General features: G+C 52.1%; 2 non-coding genes across 2 annotated transcripts; both read left to right on the forward strand.

Moving 5' to 3' along the window:
* Positions 1 to 7,752: 7,752 nt before the first annotated feature.
* Positions 7,753 to 7,835, forward strand: TRNAL-CAG (transfer RNA leucine (anticodon CAG)). Its single transcript has one exon. It is a non-coding gene; the product is annotated as a tRNA-Leu (tRNA).
* Positions 7,836 to 14,759: 6,924 nt separating this feature from the next.
* On the forward strand, positions 14,760 to 14,842 carry TRNAL-CAG (transfer RNA leucine (anticodon CAG)). The gene has a single exon. It is a non-coding gene; the product is annotated as a tRNA-Leu (tRNA).
* Positions 14,843 to 18,527: the final 3,685 nt, after the last annotated feature.

An 18,527-nucleotide genomic window follows, 5' to 3' on the forward strand; every position in this document is an offset into this window, starting at 1 on the left:
TCTGCCCCCAGTGTCCAGCATTATGCCCCATGTCCAGCATTCTGCCCCAGGCTCCCTGGATAGCCGCTCTCAAAAAAAAAAAAAAAAAATTCTTACCTTGTTATCTGGCTGTGCTCCAGCGGCGAGGCTCCCTCCCTCTCCCAGTCCCACGTGGCACACTGACTGAATGAGGAAGTGGAGGAGCAGAGCAGTGTGTGACGTCAGGTGAGGGCGGAGCTGTGGCTGGACCATTGTGCAGGGGGGGATTTCGGCGCTGGCTGGACCATGGTGCGGGGGGGGGGGGGGGCCTGCCCGAGGGGCCCGGCAGGCGCTGAGTCTGAATTTAAAATATAGCTGCAGAAGCCTGTATAAAATGTAGGGGGGCCCCAGCGCGGATCGGGCTGCCAGCATGGTCGGGCCCCCCTAATCACCGGGCCCCATACACATGTAAGGCCTGTCATGCCCTGATGGCGGCCCTGGTTTCAGGATGCTTGACAGTTGGCATGAGACAAGACTGGTGGTAGCGCTCACCTGGTCTTCTCCGAATAAGCCGTTTTCCAGATGTCCCAAACAATCGAAAAGGGGATTCATCAGAGAAAGTGACTTTACCCCAGTCCTCAGCAGTCCACTCCCTGTACCTCTTGCAGAATATCAGTCTGTCCATGATGTTTTTTCTGGAGAGAAGTGGCTTCTTTGCTGTCCTCCTTGAGACCAGGCCTTGCTCCAAGAGTCTCCGCCTCACAGCGTGTGCAGAAGCACTCACACCTGCCTGCTGCCATTCCTGAGCAAGCTCTGCACTGCTGGTAGTCCGATCCCACAGCTGAAGCACTTTTAAGAGACGGTCCTGGCGCTTGCTGGTCTTTCTTGGGCGCCCTGGAGCCTTTTTGGCAACAAGGGAACCTCTCTCCTTGAAGTTCTTGATGATGCGATAGATTGTTGACTGAGGTGCATTCTTTCTAGCTGCGATACTCTTCCCTGTTAGGCCATTTTTGTGCAGTGCAATGATGACTGCACGTGTTTCTTTAGAGATAACCATGGTTAACAGAAGAGAAACAATGATGCCAAGCACCAGCCTCCTTTTAAAGTGTCCAGTGGTGTCATTCTTACTTAATCATGACAGATTGATCTCCAGCCCTGTCCTCATCAACACCCACACCTGTGTTAATGGAGCAATCACTGAAACGATGTTAGCTGGTCCTTTTTAAGGCAGGGCTGCAATGATGTTGAAATGTGTTTTGGGGGATAAAGTTAATTTTCTAGGCAAATATTGACTTTGCAAGTAATTGCTGTTAAGCTGATCACTCTTTATAACATTCTGGAGTATATGCAAATTGCCATTAGAAAAAATGAAGCAGTAGACTTTGTAAAAATTATTATTTGTGTCATTCTCAAAATTTTTAGCCATGGCTGTACAGACCAAAGTTTGGACACACCTTCTCATTCAAAGAGTTTGCTTTATTTTCATGACTATGAAAATTGTAGATTCACTCTGAAGGCATCAAAGCTATGAATTAACACATGTGGAATTACATAATTAACAAAAAAGTGTGAAACAACTGAAAATGTGTCTTATATTCTAGGTTCTTCAAAGTAGCCACCTTTTGCTTTGATTACTGCTTTGCACACTCTTGGCATTCTATTGATGAGCTTCAAGAGGTAGTCACTGGAAATGGTCTTCCAACAGTCTTGAAGGAGTTCCCAGAGATGCTTAGCACTTGTTGGCCCTTTGGCCTTCACTCTGCGGTCCAGCTCACCCCAAACCATCTCGATTGGGTTCAGGTCTGGTGACTGTGGAGGCCAGGTCATCTGGCGTAGCACCCGATCACTCTCCTTCTTGGTCAAATAGCCCTTACACAGCCTGGAGGTGTGTTTGAGGTCATTGTCCTGTTGAAAAATAAATGATGGTCCAGCTAAACACAAACCGGATGGAATAGCATGCCGCTGCAAGATGCTGTGGTGGCCATGCTGGTTCAGTATGCCTTCAATTTTGAATAAATCCCCAACAGTGTCACCAGTAAAGCACCCCCACACCATCACACCTCCTCCTCCATGCTTCACGGTGGGAACCAGGTATGTAGAGTCCATCCGTTCACCTTTTCTGCGTCGCACAAAGACAAGGTGGTTGGAACCAAAGATCTCAAATTTGGACTCATCAGACCAAAGCACAGATTTCCACTGGTCTAATGTCCATTCCTTGAGTTCTTTAGCCCAAACAAGTCTCTTCTGCTTGTTGCCTGTCCTTAGCAGTGGTTTCCTAGCAGCTATTTTACCATGAAGGCCTGCTGCACAAAGTCTCCTCTTAGCAGTTGTTGTAGAGATGTGTCTGCTGCTAGAACTCTGTGTGGCATTGACCTGGTCTCTGATCTGAGCTGCTGTTAACCTGCGATTTCTGAGGCTGGTGACTCGGATGAACTTATCCTCCGCAGCAGAGGTGACTCTTGGTCTTCCTTTCCTGGAGCGGTCCTCATGTGAGCCAGTTTCTTTGTAGCGCTTGATGGTTTTTGCCACTGCACGTGGGGACACTTTCAAAGTTTTCCCAATTTTTCGGACTGACTGACCTTCATTTCTTAAAGTAATAATGGCCACTCGTTTTTCTTTACTCAGCTGCTTTTTTCTTGCCATAATACAAATTCTAATAGTCTATTCAGTAGGACTATCAGCTGTGTATCCACCAGACTTCTGCACAACTGATGGTCCCAACCCCATTTATAAGGCAAGAAATCCCACTTATTAAACCATAGTCATGAAAATAAAGAATACGCTTTGATTGAGGTGTGTCCAAACCTTTGGTCTGTAGTGTGTGTGTGTGTGTATATATATATATATATATATATATACACACACACACATACTATGACTTATCTCGGCTAAGACAAAGCCTAGATCCTCAGGCTACATCCACATCATGGGCGTAGCCAGGATCAAACCTGGGGGGGGCAGAACCTCATACTGCACACCCCTACACTTGAAAATAAAGCCTGCACCTTAAGAAGATGTGGTGGTGAATGCAGTATATTTATTCCAACTATCAGTTGATGTTACTGAAGACGAGCAATGCCTGTCCTGGGCGTCCTTTTGGGCAGCTATGAGGTGGACCTGACTGGTGCTAAAAAAAAGGAGTGTTAGTCTGTGTGCTATCCGGCTTTCATTCTTTTTGGTACAGATATGATATGGATAGACAGATATATAAATAAAAGCAGATTAGAAATCTGCTCTGATATTGAAAACATTATCTATGAGCTCAAAAACCTTTCAGGTGATGCAGTTTTTAAAAAGCTGATCTGCTTTTGCAACTGAAAAACGTATCCTCAAAAAACGCAGCAAAAACGCTGTGTGTGAATGTAGCCTTAGATCAGGAATAGAACAGCCATTTATAGGACATTTCATAACTTTCCCAAATTCCTATGAAAAAATATTCAGCACATTCTGCATTGAACTACTGTACCCAATTTATTATATATTTTAGGAGTCGGAATCGGTCCATTTTATACCAACTCCGACTCCACCAAAATGAGCTCCGACTCCACAGCCCTACATACTAAGGTTGTGTTTTATCTCCCGTCCACCACACTCCAGCTCCGGCTCCGCCCCCCAAGCACCATCCTCTGCTCCCCCCCCCATGCTCAGCCTCTGCTCCCCCCCCATGCTCAGCCTCTGCTCCCCCCCCATGCTCAGCCTCTGCTCCCCCCCCATGCTCAGCCTCTGCTCCCCCCCATGCTCAGCCTCTGCTCCCCCCCCATGCTCAGCCTCTGCTCCCCCTCCCATGCTCAGCCTCTGCTCCCCCCCCATGCTCAGCCTCTGCTCCCCCCCCATGCTCAGCCTCTGCTCCCCCCCCATGCTCAGCCTCTGCTCCCCCCCATGCTCAGCCTCTGCTCCCCCCATGCTCAGCCTCTGCTCCCCCCCCATGCTCAGCCTCTGCTCCCCCTCCCATGCTCAGCCTCTGCTCCCCCCCATGCTCAGCCTCTGCTCCCCCCCATGCTCAGCCTCTGCTCCCCCCCCATGCTCAGCCTCTGCTCCCCCCCCATGCTCAGCCTCTGCTCCCCCCTCCCTCCCATGCTCAGCCTCTGCTCCCCCCCCATGCTCAGCCTCTGCTCCCCCCCCATGCTCAGCCTCTGCTCCCCCCCCATGCTCAGCCTCTGCTCCCCCCCCATGCTCAGCCTCTGCTCCCCCCCCATGCTCAGCCTCTGCTCCCCCCCCCATGCTCAGCCTCTGCTCCCCCCCCATGCTCAGCCTCTGCTCCCCCCCCCCATGCTCAGCCTCTGCTCCCCCCCCCATGCTCAGCCTCTGCTCCCCCCCCATGCTCAGCCTCTGCTCCCCCCCCCATGCTCAGCCTCTGCTCCCCCCCCCCATGCTCAGCCTCTGCTCCCCCCCCCCATGCTCAGCCTCTGCTCCCCCCCCCCATGCTCAGCCTCTGCTCCCCCCCCCATGCTCAGCCTCTGCTCCCCCCCCCATGCTCAGCCTCTGCTCTCCCCCCCCATGCTCAGCCTCTGCTCCCCCCCCATGCTCAGCCTCTGCTCCCCCCCCCATGCTCAGCCTCTGCTCCCCCCCATGCTCAGCCTCTGCTCCCCCCCCATGCTCAGCCTCTGCTCCCCCCCCATGCTCAGCCTCTGCTCCCCCCCCCCATGCTCAGCCTCTGCTCCCCCCCCATGCTCAGCCTCTGCTCCCCCCCATGCTCAGCCTCTGCTCCCCCCCCATGCTCAGCCTCTGCTCCCCCCCATGCTCAGCCTCTGCTCCCCTCCATGCTCAGCCTCTGCTCCCCCCCCCATGCTCAGCCTCTGCTCCCCCCCATGCTCAGCCTCTCCTCCCCCCCATGCTCAGCCTCTGCTCCCCCCCCCCCATGCTCAGCCTCTGCTCCCCCCCCCCATGCTCAGCCTCTCCTCCCCCCCATGCTCAGCCTCTGCTCCCCCCCCATGCTCAGCCTCTGCTCCCCCCCATGCTCAGCCTCTGCTCCCCCCCCATGCTCAGCCTCTGCTCCCCCCCCCATGCTCAGCCTCTGCTCCCCCCCCATGCTCAGCCTCTGCTCCCCCCCCCATGCTCAGCCTCTGCTCCCCCCCCCATGCTCAGCCTCTGCTCCCCCCCATGCTCAGCCTCTGCTCCCCCCCCATGCTCAGCCTCTGCTCCCCCCCCCATGCTCAGCCTCTGCTCCCCCCCCCGCTCAGCCTCTGCTCCCCCCCCATGCTCAGCCTCTGCTCCCCCCATGCTCAGCCTCTGCTCCCCCCATGCTCAGCCTCTGCTCCCCCCCATGCTCAGCCTCTGCTCCCCCCCTGCTCAGCCTCTGCTCCCCCCCATGCTCAGCCTCTGCTCCCCCCCCATGCTCAGCCTCTGCTCCCCCCCCATGCTCAGCCTCTGCTCCCCCCCCATGCTCAGCCTCTGCTCCCCCCCCCCATGCTCAGCCTCTGCTCCCCCCCCATGCTCAGCCTCTGCTCCCCCCCCATGCTCAGCCTCTGCTCCCCCCCCATGCTCAGCCTCTGCTCCCCCCCCCATGCTCAGCCTCTGCTCCCCCCCCATGCTCAGCCTCTGCTCCCCCCCATGCTCAGCCTCTGCTCCCCCCCATGCTCAGCCTCTGCTCCCCCCCCATGCTCAGCCTCTGCTCCCCCCCCATGCTCAGCCTCTGCTCCCCCCCCATGCTCAGCCTCTGCTCCCCCCCCCATGCTCAGCCTCTGCTCCCCCCCTCCCATGCTCAGCCTCTGCTCCCCCCCATGCTCAGCCTCTGCTCCCCCCCCATGCTCAGCCTCTGCTCCCCCCCATGCTCAGCCTCTGCTCCCCCCCATGCTCAGCCTCTGCTCCCCCCCATGCTCAGCCTCTGCTCCCCCCCCATGCTCAGCCTCTGCTCCCCCCCATGCTCAGCCTCTGCTCCCCCCCATGCTCAGCCTCTGCTCCCCCCCTCCCATGCTCAGCCTCTGCTCCCCCCCATGCTCAGCCTCTGCTCCCCCCCCATGCTCAGCCTCTGCTCCCCCCCATGCTCAGCCTCTGCTCCCCCCCATGCTCAGCCTCTGCTCCCCCACTCTCTCTCCCCCCACACACCGTCTCCCTTCTGTCCTCTGCGGGGTGTCGCCGCTCCCTCCTCCGGGCTTTGTGTTGTGCCGCGCTCTTCCCCGCTGACAGCTCCGCTCCTCTGCTGCGCTCTCCACAGCAAACATTACGACACCACCGTCGCCTCCTCCATGACTCAGTCCGGCCTCCCACGTCTCCTCACCACACGTCACTTCCCCGCCCGGCCGCCATTTTAGTTCCTGTGGTGGCGGAGCACAGGCGGAAGTGCCGCCATCTGTAGCAGCGGCTGCGGTCCTCCTCACCGTGTCTCCGCCGAGTCAGGAGGTTTTCGTGAGGGGGAGATCTCGGCGGCCTGATACCATAATGCCGTCCACCCCGCTCCGTGTGGCCGTGGTGTGCTCCAGAACCGCAGCATGGAGGCGCACAATCTCCTCAGGTAATGGCGGAGCCCCTTCTTCTTCAGTCTGTGCGCGTAGTTCGGGCCGTGTGAGGCCGGTGATGTCTCTAGGCCTCTGTATGTGATGGAGGACCCTGGGAGCGGCCATACCTTCTTACACACACCTCCATGGTGGCCTTTTCCCCCTCAGATGTAGGAAAATTACACATTTGTAACTGAATGTGTTAGAAACTTTTTTTGGGTGGGGAACTTGCGCCATATAGCAACTCTCCGGCCATTTTTTTTAAAATTCTTTTATATGACTGGGAAAGGATTAAAAGCATAACAGTAGTGGCCTTTTCAGTTACCGGGGCCGACTAGGCCTCACATGGGGTCGGGTCGGGTCGTCATCAGTCCAGTCTGGGCAGGTGGTGTGTATATATATATATAATTTAGTTTTCACCCCCCCAGTCTCTTCGCTAGTTTTAAGCTTCAGGGGCCTGAAGGTCCTGGAAACCCTTTTATTTCGAGTGATTTCTGGCCGAAGCAAACTTAGGTTTGTTTGTGTCTGGTGGAAACTGATGGCCTTCACTCTGTTTTTTTTTCTGTTTTTGGAGTAAAAAAAAAATATATATATATTAGGTTCTTTTCACACCAGGACGTGTACACTGAATATATTCTATAGGGTATAACAGGCACCCGTCTGCCGAGAGAACGTCCTTCTCAAATCCATCTGACCACTGTACATCCAAAAAAACTTACCAGCTGATTCATCAGTTTACATTTTTTTTTTTTTTTTAAGCCAAAAAATGTCTCTTGATGTTTTTACAGCCTCTCTGTTAACTTTGTGAAAAGTTGAATAAAATGCCTTTATCTACGATCATCTGATGTCTTGTTACAAAGAAATTAGACAGGGACAGAGTTTTGAATATTGGAATATTACAATTTTTTCTCATGTAGGGTCACCAGCCAATGTTACTGGGCACAGTGAGGCTACATGAAAGCTCCACATGTCCACTGTTAACTCCTGGTGGATTGTTTTATTACTAATCTGTTCATTGTGGTATAAGTTGTATGCACAACTTTTTGTGTTTTTTGTGTTGTATTTGAATTCAAATGGAATTTGAATTCAGGGGGTCAGAGCCTGGCTGTCCATGGATAAAAGTGGTCCTTGTGGTGCAGGCTTGAGGGTGCACAAATGCCCAACAGAGCACCACACAGCCCCAAGAACTGCTCCCTCACCTCAGTCTGGTAATTAGCTTTCCAATGACATCCCAATGTCCCCTCTGGCTTTGCCAGAAGTCCCACCAGGGGCCCCAATGTCTGATTTGGACAGCAGATCTGTACTGAAGTCCCTGGTGGTGCAAACTCTTGTGTCACCAGGGAGCATGTCAGTGTCAGCAGTCAGGATGGCCTAGTGGTCTAAGGCACTGTGTTCAGGTTGCAGTCTCCCGTGGAGGCGTGGGTTCGAATCCCACTCCTGACAGCAGCAGTACTGGTCCCTGGAGGTGCAAGCTGTTGTGCACCAGGGAGCGTGTTAAGCGTCTGCAGTCACCACATGTGGAGGCGTGGGTTCAAATCCCACTCCTTGACAGCAGCAGTACTGGTCCCTGGAGGTGCAAGCTGTTGTGCACCAGGGAGCGTGTTGAGCGTCTGCAGTCACCACGTGGAGGCGTGGGTTCGAATCCCACTCCTGACAGCGACAGTTTTTTTTTTTTTTTTTTTAAAGAAAAGAAAATAAACCTAGTGGCAGCATGTGTAATAACAGTCTCCCGTGGAGGCGTGGGTTCGAATCCCACTCCTGACAGCAGCAGTACTGGTCCCTGGAGGTGCAAGCTGTTGCGCACCAGGGAGCGTGTTAACCGTCTGCAGTCACCACATGTGGAGGCGTGGGTTCAAATCCCACTCCTTGACAGCAGCAGTACTGGTCCCTGGAGGTGCAAGCTGTTGTGCACCAGGGAGCGTGTTCAGCGTCTGCAGTCACCACGTGGAGGCGTGGGTTCGAATCCCACTCCTGACAGCGACAGTTTTTTTTTTTTTGTTTTTTTTTAAAGAAAAGAAAATAAACCTAGTGGCAGCATGTGTAATAACAGTCTCCAGGTCTTATAGCCTAATGTATACACCATAAATATTTATATGTGTGTCTATACAGTTGGTGTATATATGTGTGAGTATATTTTTTAGCCTTAAAGTTTTGATTCTCCATCCTCATTTCTTTCTTTTCCAAATCAAAAAAACACTCGTGTGAGAGCAATCTGCATCCAAAAAAACTTAGGGATAGGGACAATTTAGTGAGTACATCGGGCTCCCTTAAAAGGTCAATTCACCCAACGAACAAGGGTGCTGCTCAGGGTGGATTGATTTAAATCACGCCGATTTAAATCATGATTTAAATCACGATTTAAATCAAAAGATTTTTTTCTATTTAAATCGGATCGATTTTAATCATGATTTTAATCATGATTTAAATCACTGATTTAAATCAAAAGGTTTTTTTCTAATATAAATCACGATTAAAATGAGAAGTGAGAGCAGTGTGCATGTGCGCCCATAGTTACACGGACGAAACTAGGGCAACGATCTAACGCCAGGGTGAGGGGGGACCCCAAAGTAAGTAAAAATCTTTTTTGTTTTACTATATGGCAATAGGTAGGTGTTTAAAAGCAGCATGTCTTAATTGTATAAACTATTAATAGCCTCCACATTTTGTTCATACTGCCCCTTTAATTCCACACTTCTAGCTTGGTTTCAGTTTTGGTTTAGTTTCTTTTTCCCTGCATTCAGTTGACATGCCCAAACTTGTTGGATAGTCAGCAGTACTTGGCTCAGGCTGTAGTAACATCAGCAGTGCTTGGCTCAGGCTGTAGTAACAATCAAACTTCATAAGTGATCTGTGTGAGCCATGGCAGCAGGTCGTAAGAGAGACCCTATTTGGGTTCATTTTGTTGAGATGCCAGCAGCAGATCTTGGAAAGAAAGGTGCAAGAGCAAAGTGCAAATACTGTCAAAAGGATATCCAAGGACTTGTTTGCCGTTTGAAATCACATTATGAAAACTGCAATCAAATGATTTAAATCAAAAAAATCTGATTTAAATAAAAAAAATCTGATTTTTTTGATTTTTTTAAAAAATTCAAGATTTTTATCCACCCTGGTGCTGCTTGCTCGTCGGGTGAGATGGGCAGCACGATTATTATCATCTAACACGCTTTCCTAAGATAATCTGCCAACACAAATCTCTTCTTGAATGGACAATCGTTTCTTAAATGACAATTTATGCTGATAAAAAAAACCAAAAGCTCTAAATTAGGAAGGAGGCTGGAAGGGGGGGCGTCAGGGACTGGAGGGGGGAGACAGAGGCTGGAGGAGGCTGTGTGGTGGTGTAGAGCGGGTTGCGGGAGGCTGTGTGGTGGTGTAGAGCGGGTTGCGGGAGGCTGTGTGGTGGTGTAGAGGCCTACAGGGCCACACAGCCCCCTGGTGTGACTTCCCGAGTGCCATGACAGCTGACTGTATATACATGTTTACACATACATGTATGTACATGTGCCATGACCGCTCCTTAGACCATACATACATGGATTGTCACTTACCCAAACCGAGGATGAAGAGGCTTAGCTGCTCCACATGATGATGGTGGCCGGAGAGCTGTGTTCCTCCATAGCGATGTCGTCCATTAGGCAAACTTGGTGTCCTTGTCCCGCCAGTTCTTGAGCCAGTTTAGTGTCCACGATGCCTTGTTACCTATTGGAAAAAAAAGGGAAAAGGAAATTATTGAATTTTGACATAGAATAAAAATTAAGTCCTATGAATTGTACTGGTACATTAACCCCTTTTTCTACGAGCGTATATTGCCAGCAGACAAACAGAGAGCGGGCGACTGCCCCAAGTGTTACCTACTGAGAGACAGAGAAATAAAAAAACAATAATTAATAAGGGAAATATTGCATTCATAATTAGTGTTCACAGCAGAGTGACAACACAGCCCCCCTAACCCTCCCCTACCCCACAGGGAACGCCTGTACCCCGCCATGCCCCCCACAGCTGTGCCCATACACTGTCCTCACCTCCCCCTGCAGGGACCACCTGTCTCCCACGCAGTGCCCCCCACAGCTGACCCCAAACACTCTGCAGGGACCCCCTGTCTCCCACGCAGTGCCCCCCACAGCTGACCCCATACACTCTGCAGGGACCCCCTGTCTCCCCCGTAGTGCCCCCCACAGCTGACCCCATACACTCTGCAGGGACCCCCTGTCTACCCGCAGTGCCCCCCACAGCTGACCCCATACACTCTGCAGGGACCCCCTGCCTCCCCCCACAGCTGACCCCATACAGGCATACAGTTACCGGCCGGCAGCTCCAAGGTTCAAATCTGGCGCTCAGGTGACGTCATTGTTGCTGCAGTTAGACCGAGAAAGCAGGGGGTGGGCTCGGAGCCACGTGACACAGAGCCCGGCCGCCCATCCCCCAGCCTCACTGTACTGCAAGCCAGGGAGAGACTGTTTGTGTGCTGCACGGCGCTGGCTCCGCCCCCCGAGCCAGGGGATGAGTCACAGGCAGCTCGGCGTGTCACACGACTCCTCCCTCTTCCACCTTCTATGCAGGCCGGATCTTGGTTCCCATAGCACAGTGACCCTGCCCACCGGCCAGTCACTGCCGCCCCTCCCCCACCACTAAGCGATCTTACACAGCAGCACAGAGCCAGGGAGGAGATGGGAGATGACCCCGCACCACACAGCGGAGCACTATGAGCCCTGGGGGTGCAGCGCTGACCCCGCCCACGCCGCACCACACAGCGCAGCGCTATAAGCCCTGGGGGCGCAGCGCTGACCCCACCCACCCCGCACCACACAGCGGAGCACTATGAGCCCTGGGGGCGCAGCGCTGACCCTGCCCACCCCGCACCACACAGCGCAGCACTATGAGCCCTCGGGGCAGTCTCCCGTAGAGGCGTGGGTTCGAATCCCACTCCTGACAGCAGCAGTACTGGTCCCTGGAGGTGCAAGCTGTTGTGCACCAGGGAGCGTGTTCAGCGTCTGCAGTCACCACGTGGAGGCGTGGGTTCGAATCCCACTCCACATAGCGCAGCACTATGAGCCCTCAGGGCGCAGCCAGGGGTGGGATTCAGCGGGTTCTCCCCGGTTCGGTGGAACCGGTTGTTAAAGCTATTGCTCTCATTTTTGGCACCATTAGCCGGCTCTCACTTTTGAAAATGAGATTTCAAATTTTGAGGTCTGCGGCAGATTCTTTCCGGCGTCCATGCTCCCGGAGGCCACTGCAACATGGCGGCGGCCAGCAAGGGAAGTGCGGGGGCCTCCGGGCTGCGAAGAAATCGCTGCGGAGCCGCCGTCCCTGTACCGGAGCACAGCCCGCTGCCACCACCGCACCGCAGAGCGCCGCCCGCTGCCACCACCACAGAGCCCACCTGCCCCAGCACAGCTGCCCCTGCCCCAGCGCAGCTGCCCCTGCCCCAGCGCAGCTGCCCCTGCCTCAGCGCTGCTGCTGCCCCTGCCTCAGCGCTGCTGCTGCCCCTGCCTCAGCGCTGCTGCTGCCCCTGCCTCAGCGCTGCTGCTGCCCCTGCCTCAGCGCTGCTGCTGCCCCTGCCTCAGCGCTGCTGCTGCCCCTGCCTCAGCGCTGCTGCTGCCCCTGCCTCAGCGCAGCTGCCTCTCCCCCAGCGCAGCTGCCCCAGCACAACCAACCTGCCCTAGCACAGAGCCGCCACCGCACGAGCCTGGACCACTGAATGACCCCTGTGACTACTTCACCTGTGCCAGATCCCTTCCCAGGTAAGCTGAATTCGGACTGTAAGACGGACCCCCATTTGACACATTATTTTTTTTCCCCCTATTTTCCTACTGAAAATTGGGGTGTTCTTATGGTCCGTTGCATCTTATAGTCCGAAAAATACGGTAATTTATCCTGAGATTACAGAGTCTGCAACTTTTCTATCTAGCCAGTTAGAAGTGACTCATTGTAACACTTAGGGTACCGTTACACCTAGCGATGCACCAGCGATCCCGACTAGCGATATGACGCGGTCAGGATCGCTGGTGCATCGCTAGGTGGTCGCTAGTGAGCTGCTACACAGGCAGATCTCACCAGCGACATTGCTGGAGACGGGGATCGCTACTTACCTGTCAGACGCGGCGATCCTGCGTCCTCCCGCCCTGGGCGCCACAGGAAGCCCAGCAGGAAGTGGCCGACGAGGAATGGACCAGGAGCTTCTCGCGCGATCAGTGATAACCAGCGGGGGAGCCGGTCGGAGGTAAGTATCACATGCAGGGATATCGCTAGCAATATCGCTGCAACGTCACAAAATCGGTGACTTTACAGCAATATAGAATCATAGAATCGTAGAGTTGGAAGGGACCTCCTGGGCCATCTGGTCCAACCCCCTGCTCAAAGCAGGATTCGCTAAATCATCCCAGTCAGATGTCTGTCCAGCCTCTGTTTGAAGACTTCCATTGAAGGAGAACTCACCACTTCTCGTGGCAGCCTGTTCCACTCATTGATCACTCTAACTGTCAAAAAGTTTTTTCTAATATCTAATCTGTGTCTCTTCCCATTCAGTTTCATCCCATTGCTTCTAGTCTTTCCTTGTGCAAATGAGAATAAAGTTGATCCTTCTACAATGTGACAGCCCTTTAGATATTTGTAGACAGCTATTAAGTCTCCTCTCAGTCTTCTCTTTTGCAAACTAAACATTCCCAAATCCTGCAACCTTTCCTCATAAGACAGGGTTTGCAGACCGGTCACCATTCTGGTCGCTCTTTTCTGAACTTGCTCCAGTTTGTTGATGTCTTTTTTAAAATGTGGTGCCCAAAACTGGACACAATATTCCAGATGAGGTCTGACCAAAGAGGAGTAGAGGGAAATAATGACTTCACGTGATCTAGACTGTATGCTTCTGTTAATACATCCTAGAATTGCATTTGCCTTTTTTGCTGCTGCATCACACTGTTGACTCATATTCAGTCTGTGATCTATTAGTATACCCAAGTCTTTTTCACATGTGCTGTCACTTAGCCCTATTCCTCCCATTCTATATATGCTTTTTTCATTTTTATTGCCCAGATGTAGTACTTTGCATTTCTCCCTGTTAAAAACCATTCTGTTAGTTGCTGCCCACTTCTCCAGTTTATTTAAATCTTTTTGAATCCTCTCTCTCTCTTCTCTAGTATTAGCTATCCCTCCTAGCTTTGTGTCATCAGCAAATTTAATCAGTTTACCCTCAATTCCTTCATCTAAATCGTTGATAAAGATGTTGAACAATACAGGGCCCAGGACAGAGCCCTGTGGTACCCCACTTGAGACATTCTTCCAACTGGATGTGCAGCCATTTACGACCACTCTTTGGGTCCGATCACTAAGCCAGTTATGAATCCACCTAACAGTTGCCTTGTCCATTCCATACTTAGTCATTTTTTCAATAAGGATTGTATGAGAGACTTTGTCAAATGCTTTGCTGAAGTCAAGATATACTATATCTACAGCATTTCCTTGATCCACCCAATCAGTGATACCGTCATAGAAGGAAATTAAGTTAGTCTGACATTACTTATTAGTTAGAAACCCATGCTGACTCTGTTTAATCACTTCATTCTTATCCAGGTATTGACATACATGTTGTTTAATAATTTGTTCAAAGATCTTTCCTGGTATAGAAGTCAGACTCACCGGCCTATAGTTGCCTGGGTCCACCTTCTTCCCCTTTTTGAAGATAGGAACAACATTTGCTCTTCTCCAGTCTTCTGGCACTTCTCCTGTTCTCCAAGAATTTTCAAAGATTATGGAGAGGGGTTCAAAAATATTGCTAGCGATATCGCAGTGTGTAACGGGGTCTTTACAGACAATGGCGTTTACCATCTGTCTGCAGAACTAAAGTAATGAAAAAGAAGCTGGTAATTAGCTTTCAAATGACATCCCAATGTCCCCTCTGGCTTTACCAGAGGCCCCAATGTCTGATTTGGACAGCAGATTTGAAAAGACATTTTCAGTCTGGGGCAGTCTTGGGGGTTCTCAATCCCCTTAACTACTCTGCAGAAGGGGTCAGGCAAATCAAGCTTGGCAGGAACATCATCCAGGAGGCCACCTACATACAGCAACATCACTTGTCCCCCTGCTCCAAATGGAATTTGAATTCAGGGGGTCAGAGCCTGGCTGTCCATGGATAAAAGTGGTCCTTGTGGTGCAGGCTTGAGGGTGCACAAATGCCCAACAGAGCACCACACAGCCCCAAGAACTGCTCCCTCACCTCAGTCTGGTAATTAGCTTTCAAATGACATCCCAATGTCCCCTCTGGCTTTGCCAGAAGTCCCACCAGGGGCCCCAATGTCTGATTTGGACAGCAGATCTGTACTGAAGTCCCTGGTGGTGCAAACTCTTGTGTCACCAGGGAGCATGTCAATGTCAGCAGTCAGGATGGCCTAGTGGTCTAAGGCACTGTGTTCAGGTTGCAGTCTCCCGTGGAGGCGTGGGTTCGAATCCCACTCCTGACAGCAGCAGTACTGGTCCCTGGAGGTGCAAGCTGTTGTGCACCAGGGAGCGTGTTAACCGTCTGCAGTCACCACATGTGGAGGCGTGGGTTCAAATCCCACTCCTTGACAGCAGCAGTACTGGTCCCTGGAGGTGCAAGCTGTTGTGCACCAGGGAGCGTGTTCAGCGTCTGCAGTCACCACGTGGAGACGTGGGTTCGAATCCCACAGCGACAGTTTTTTTTTTTTTTTTTTAAAGAAAAGAAAATAAACCTAGTGGCAGCATGTGTAATAACAGTCTCCAGGTCTTATAGCCTAATGTATACACCATAAATATTTATATGTGTGTCTATACAGTTGGTGTATATATGTGTGAGTATATTTTTTAGCCTTAAAGTTTTGATTCTCCATCCTCATTTCTTTCTTTTCCAAATCAAAAAAACACTCGTGTGAGAGCAATCTGCATCCAAAAAAACTTAGGGATAGGGACAATTTAGTGAGTACGTCGGGCTCCCTTAAAAGGTCAATTCACCCAACGAACAAGGGTGCTGCTCAGGGTGGATTGATTTAAATCACGCCGATTTAAATCACGATTTAAATCAAAAGATTTTTTTCTATTTAAATCGGATCGATTTAAATCATGATTTTAATCATGATTTAAATCACTGGTTTAAATCAAAAGGTTTTTTTTTTAATATAAATCACGATTAAAATGAGAAGTGAGAGCAGTGTGCATGTGCGCCCATAGTTACACGGACGAAAGTAGGGGCAACGATCTAACGCCAGGGTGAGGGGGGGACCCCAAAGTAAGTAAAAATCTTTTTTGTTTTACTATATGGCAATAGGTAGGTGTTTAAAAGCAGCATGTCTTAATTGTATAAACTATTAATAGCCTCCACATTTTGTTCATACTGCCCCTTTAATTCCACACTTCTAGCTTGGTTTCAGTTTTGGTTTAGTTTCTTTTTCCCTGCATTCAGTTGACATGCCCAAACTTGTTGGATAGTCAGCAGTACTTGGCTCAGGCTGTAGTAACATCAGCAGTGCTTGGCTCAGGCTGTAGTAACAATCAAACTTCATAAGTGATCTGTGTGAGCCATGGCAGCAGGTCGTAAGAGAGACCCTATTTGGGTTCATTTTGTTGAGATGCCAGCAGCAGATCTTGGAAAGAAAGGTGCAAGAGCAAAGTGCAAATACTGTCAAAAGGATATCCAAGGACTTGTTTGCCGTTTGAAATCACATTATGAAAACTGCAATCAAATGATTTAAATCAAAAAAATCTGATTTAAATCAAAAAAATCTGATTTTTTTGATTTTTTTAAAAAATTCAAGATTTTTATCCACCCTGGTGCTGCTTGCTCGTCGGGTGAGATGGGCAGCACGATTATTATCATCTAACACGCTTTCCTAGGATAATCTGCCAACACAAATCTCTTCTTGAATGGACAATCGTTTCTTAAATGACAATTTATGCTGATAAAAAAAACCAAAAGCTCTAAATTAGGAAGGAGGCTGGAGGGGGGGGCGTCAGGGACTGGAGGGGGGAGACAGAGGCTGGAGGAGGAAGTGTGGTGGTGTAGACGGGGCTGCGGGAGGCTGTGTGGTGCTGTAGAGCGGGTTGCGGGAGGCTGTGTGGTGGTGTAGAGGCCTACAGGGCCACACAGCCCCCTGGTGTGACTTCCCGAGTGCCATGACAGCTGACTGTATATACATGTTTACACATACATGTATGTACATGTGCCATGACCGCTCCTTAGACCATACATACATGGATTGTCACTTACCCAAACCGAGGATGAAGAGGCTTAGCTGCTCCACATGATGATGGTGGCCGGAGAGCTGTGTTCCTCCATAGCGATGTCGTCCATTAGGCAAACTTGGTGTCCTTGTCCCGCCAGTTCTTGAGCCAGTTTAGTGTCCACGATGCCTTGTTACCTATTGGAAAAAAAAGGGAAAAGGAAATTATTGAATTTTGACATAGAATAAAAATTAAGTCCTATGAATTGTACTGGTACATTAACCCCTTTTTCTACGAGCGTATATTGCCAGCAGACACACAGAGAGCGGGCGACTGCCCCAAGTGTTACCTACTGAGAGACAGAGAAATAAAAAAACAATAATTAATAAGGGAAATATTGCATTCATAATTAGTGTTCACAGCAGAGTGACAACACAGCCCCCCTAACCCTCCCCTACCCCACAGGGAACGCCTGTACGCCGCCATGCCCCCCACAGCTGTGCCCATACACTGTCCTCACCTCCCCCTGCAGGGACCACCTGTCTCCCACGCAGTGCCCCCCACAGCTGACCCCAAACACTCTGCAGGGACCCCCTGTCTCCCACGCAGTGCCCCCCACAGCTGACCCCATACACTCTGCAGGGACCCCCTGTCTCCCCCGTAGTGCCCCCCACAGCTGACCCCATACACTCTGCAGGGACCCCCTGTCTACCCGCAGTGCCCCCCACAGCTGACCCCATACACTCTGCAGGGACCCCCTGTCTACCCGCAGTGCCCCCCACAGCTGACCCCATACACTCTGCAGGGACCCCCTGCCTCCCCCCACAGCTGACCCCATACAGGCATACAGTTACCGGACGGCAGCTCCAAGGTTCAAATCTGGCGCTCAGGTGACGTCATTGTTGCTGCAGTTAGACCGAGAAAGCAGGGGGTGGGCTCGGAGCCACGTGACACAGAGCCCGGCCGCCCATCCCCCAGCCTCACTGTACTGCAAGCCAGGGAGAGACTGTTTGTGTGCTGCACGGCGCTGACTCCGCCCCCCGAGCCAGGGGATGAGTCACAGGCAGCTCGGCATGTCACACGACTCCTCCCTCTTCCACCTTCTATGCAGGCCGGATCTTGGTTCCCATAGCACAGTGACCCTGCCCACCGGCCAGTCACTGCCGCCCCTCCCCCACCACTAAGCGATCTTACACAGCAGCACAGAGCCAGGGAGGAGATGGGAGATGACCCCGCACCACACAGCGGAGCACTATGAGCCCTGGGGGTGCAGCGCTGACCCCGCCCACGCTGCACCACACAGCGCAGCGCTATAAGCCCTGGGGGCGCAGCGCTGACCCCACCCACCCCGCACCACACAGCGGAGCACTATGAGCCCTGGGGGCGCAGCGCTGACCCTGCCCACCCCGCACCACACAGCGCAGCACTATGAGCCCTCGGGGCAGTCTCCCGTAGAGGCGTGGGTTCGAATCCCACTCCTGACAGCAGCAGTACTGGTCCCTGGAGGTGCAAGCTGTTGTGCACCAGGGAGCGTGTTCAGCGTCTGCAGTCACCACGTGGAGGCGTGGGTTCGAATCCCACTCCACACAGCGCAGCACTATGAGCCCTCGGGGCGCAGCCAGGGGTGGGATTCAGCGGGTTCTCCCCGGTTCGGTGGAACCGGTTGTTAAAGCTATTGCTCTCATTTTTGGCACCATTAGCCGGCTCTCACTTTTGAAAATGAGATTTCAAATTTTGAGGTCTGCGGCAGATTCTTTCCGGCGTCCATGCTCCCGGAGGCCACTGCAACATGGCGGCGGCCAGCAAGGGAAGTGCGGGGGCCTCCGGGCTGCGAAGAAATCGCGGCGGAGCCGCCGTCCCTGTACCGGAGCACAGCCCGCTGCCACCACCGCACCGCAGAGCGCCGCCCGCTGCCACCACCACAGAGCCCACCTGCCCCAGCACAGCTGCCCCTGCCCCAGCACAGCTGCC

Source organism: Dendrobates tinctorius, unplaced genomic scaffold (genome assembly GCF_039654945.1).
Source record: "Dendrobates tinctorius isolate UK_male_01 unplaced genomic scaffold, ASM3965494v1 ptg000200l, whole genome shotgun sequence".
NCBI classification, from domain to species: Eukaryota; Metazoa; Chordata; class Amphibia; order Anura; family Dendrobatidae; genus Dendrobates; species Dendrobates tinctorius.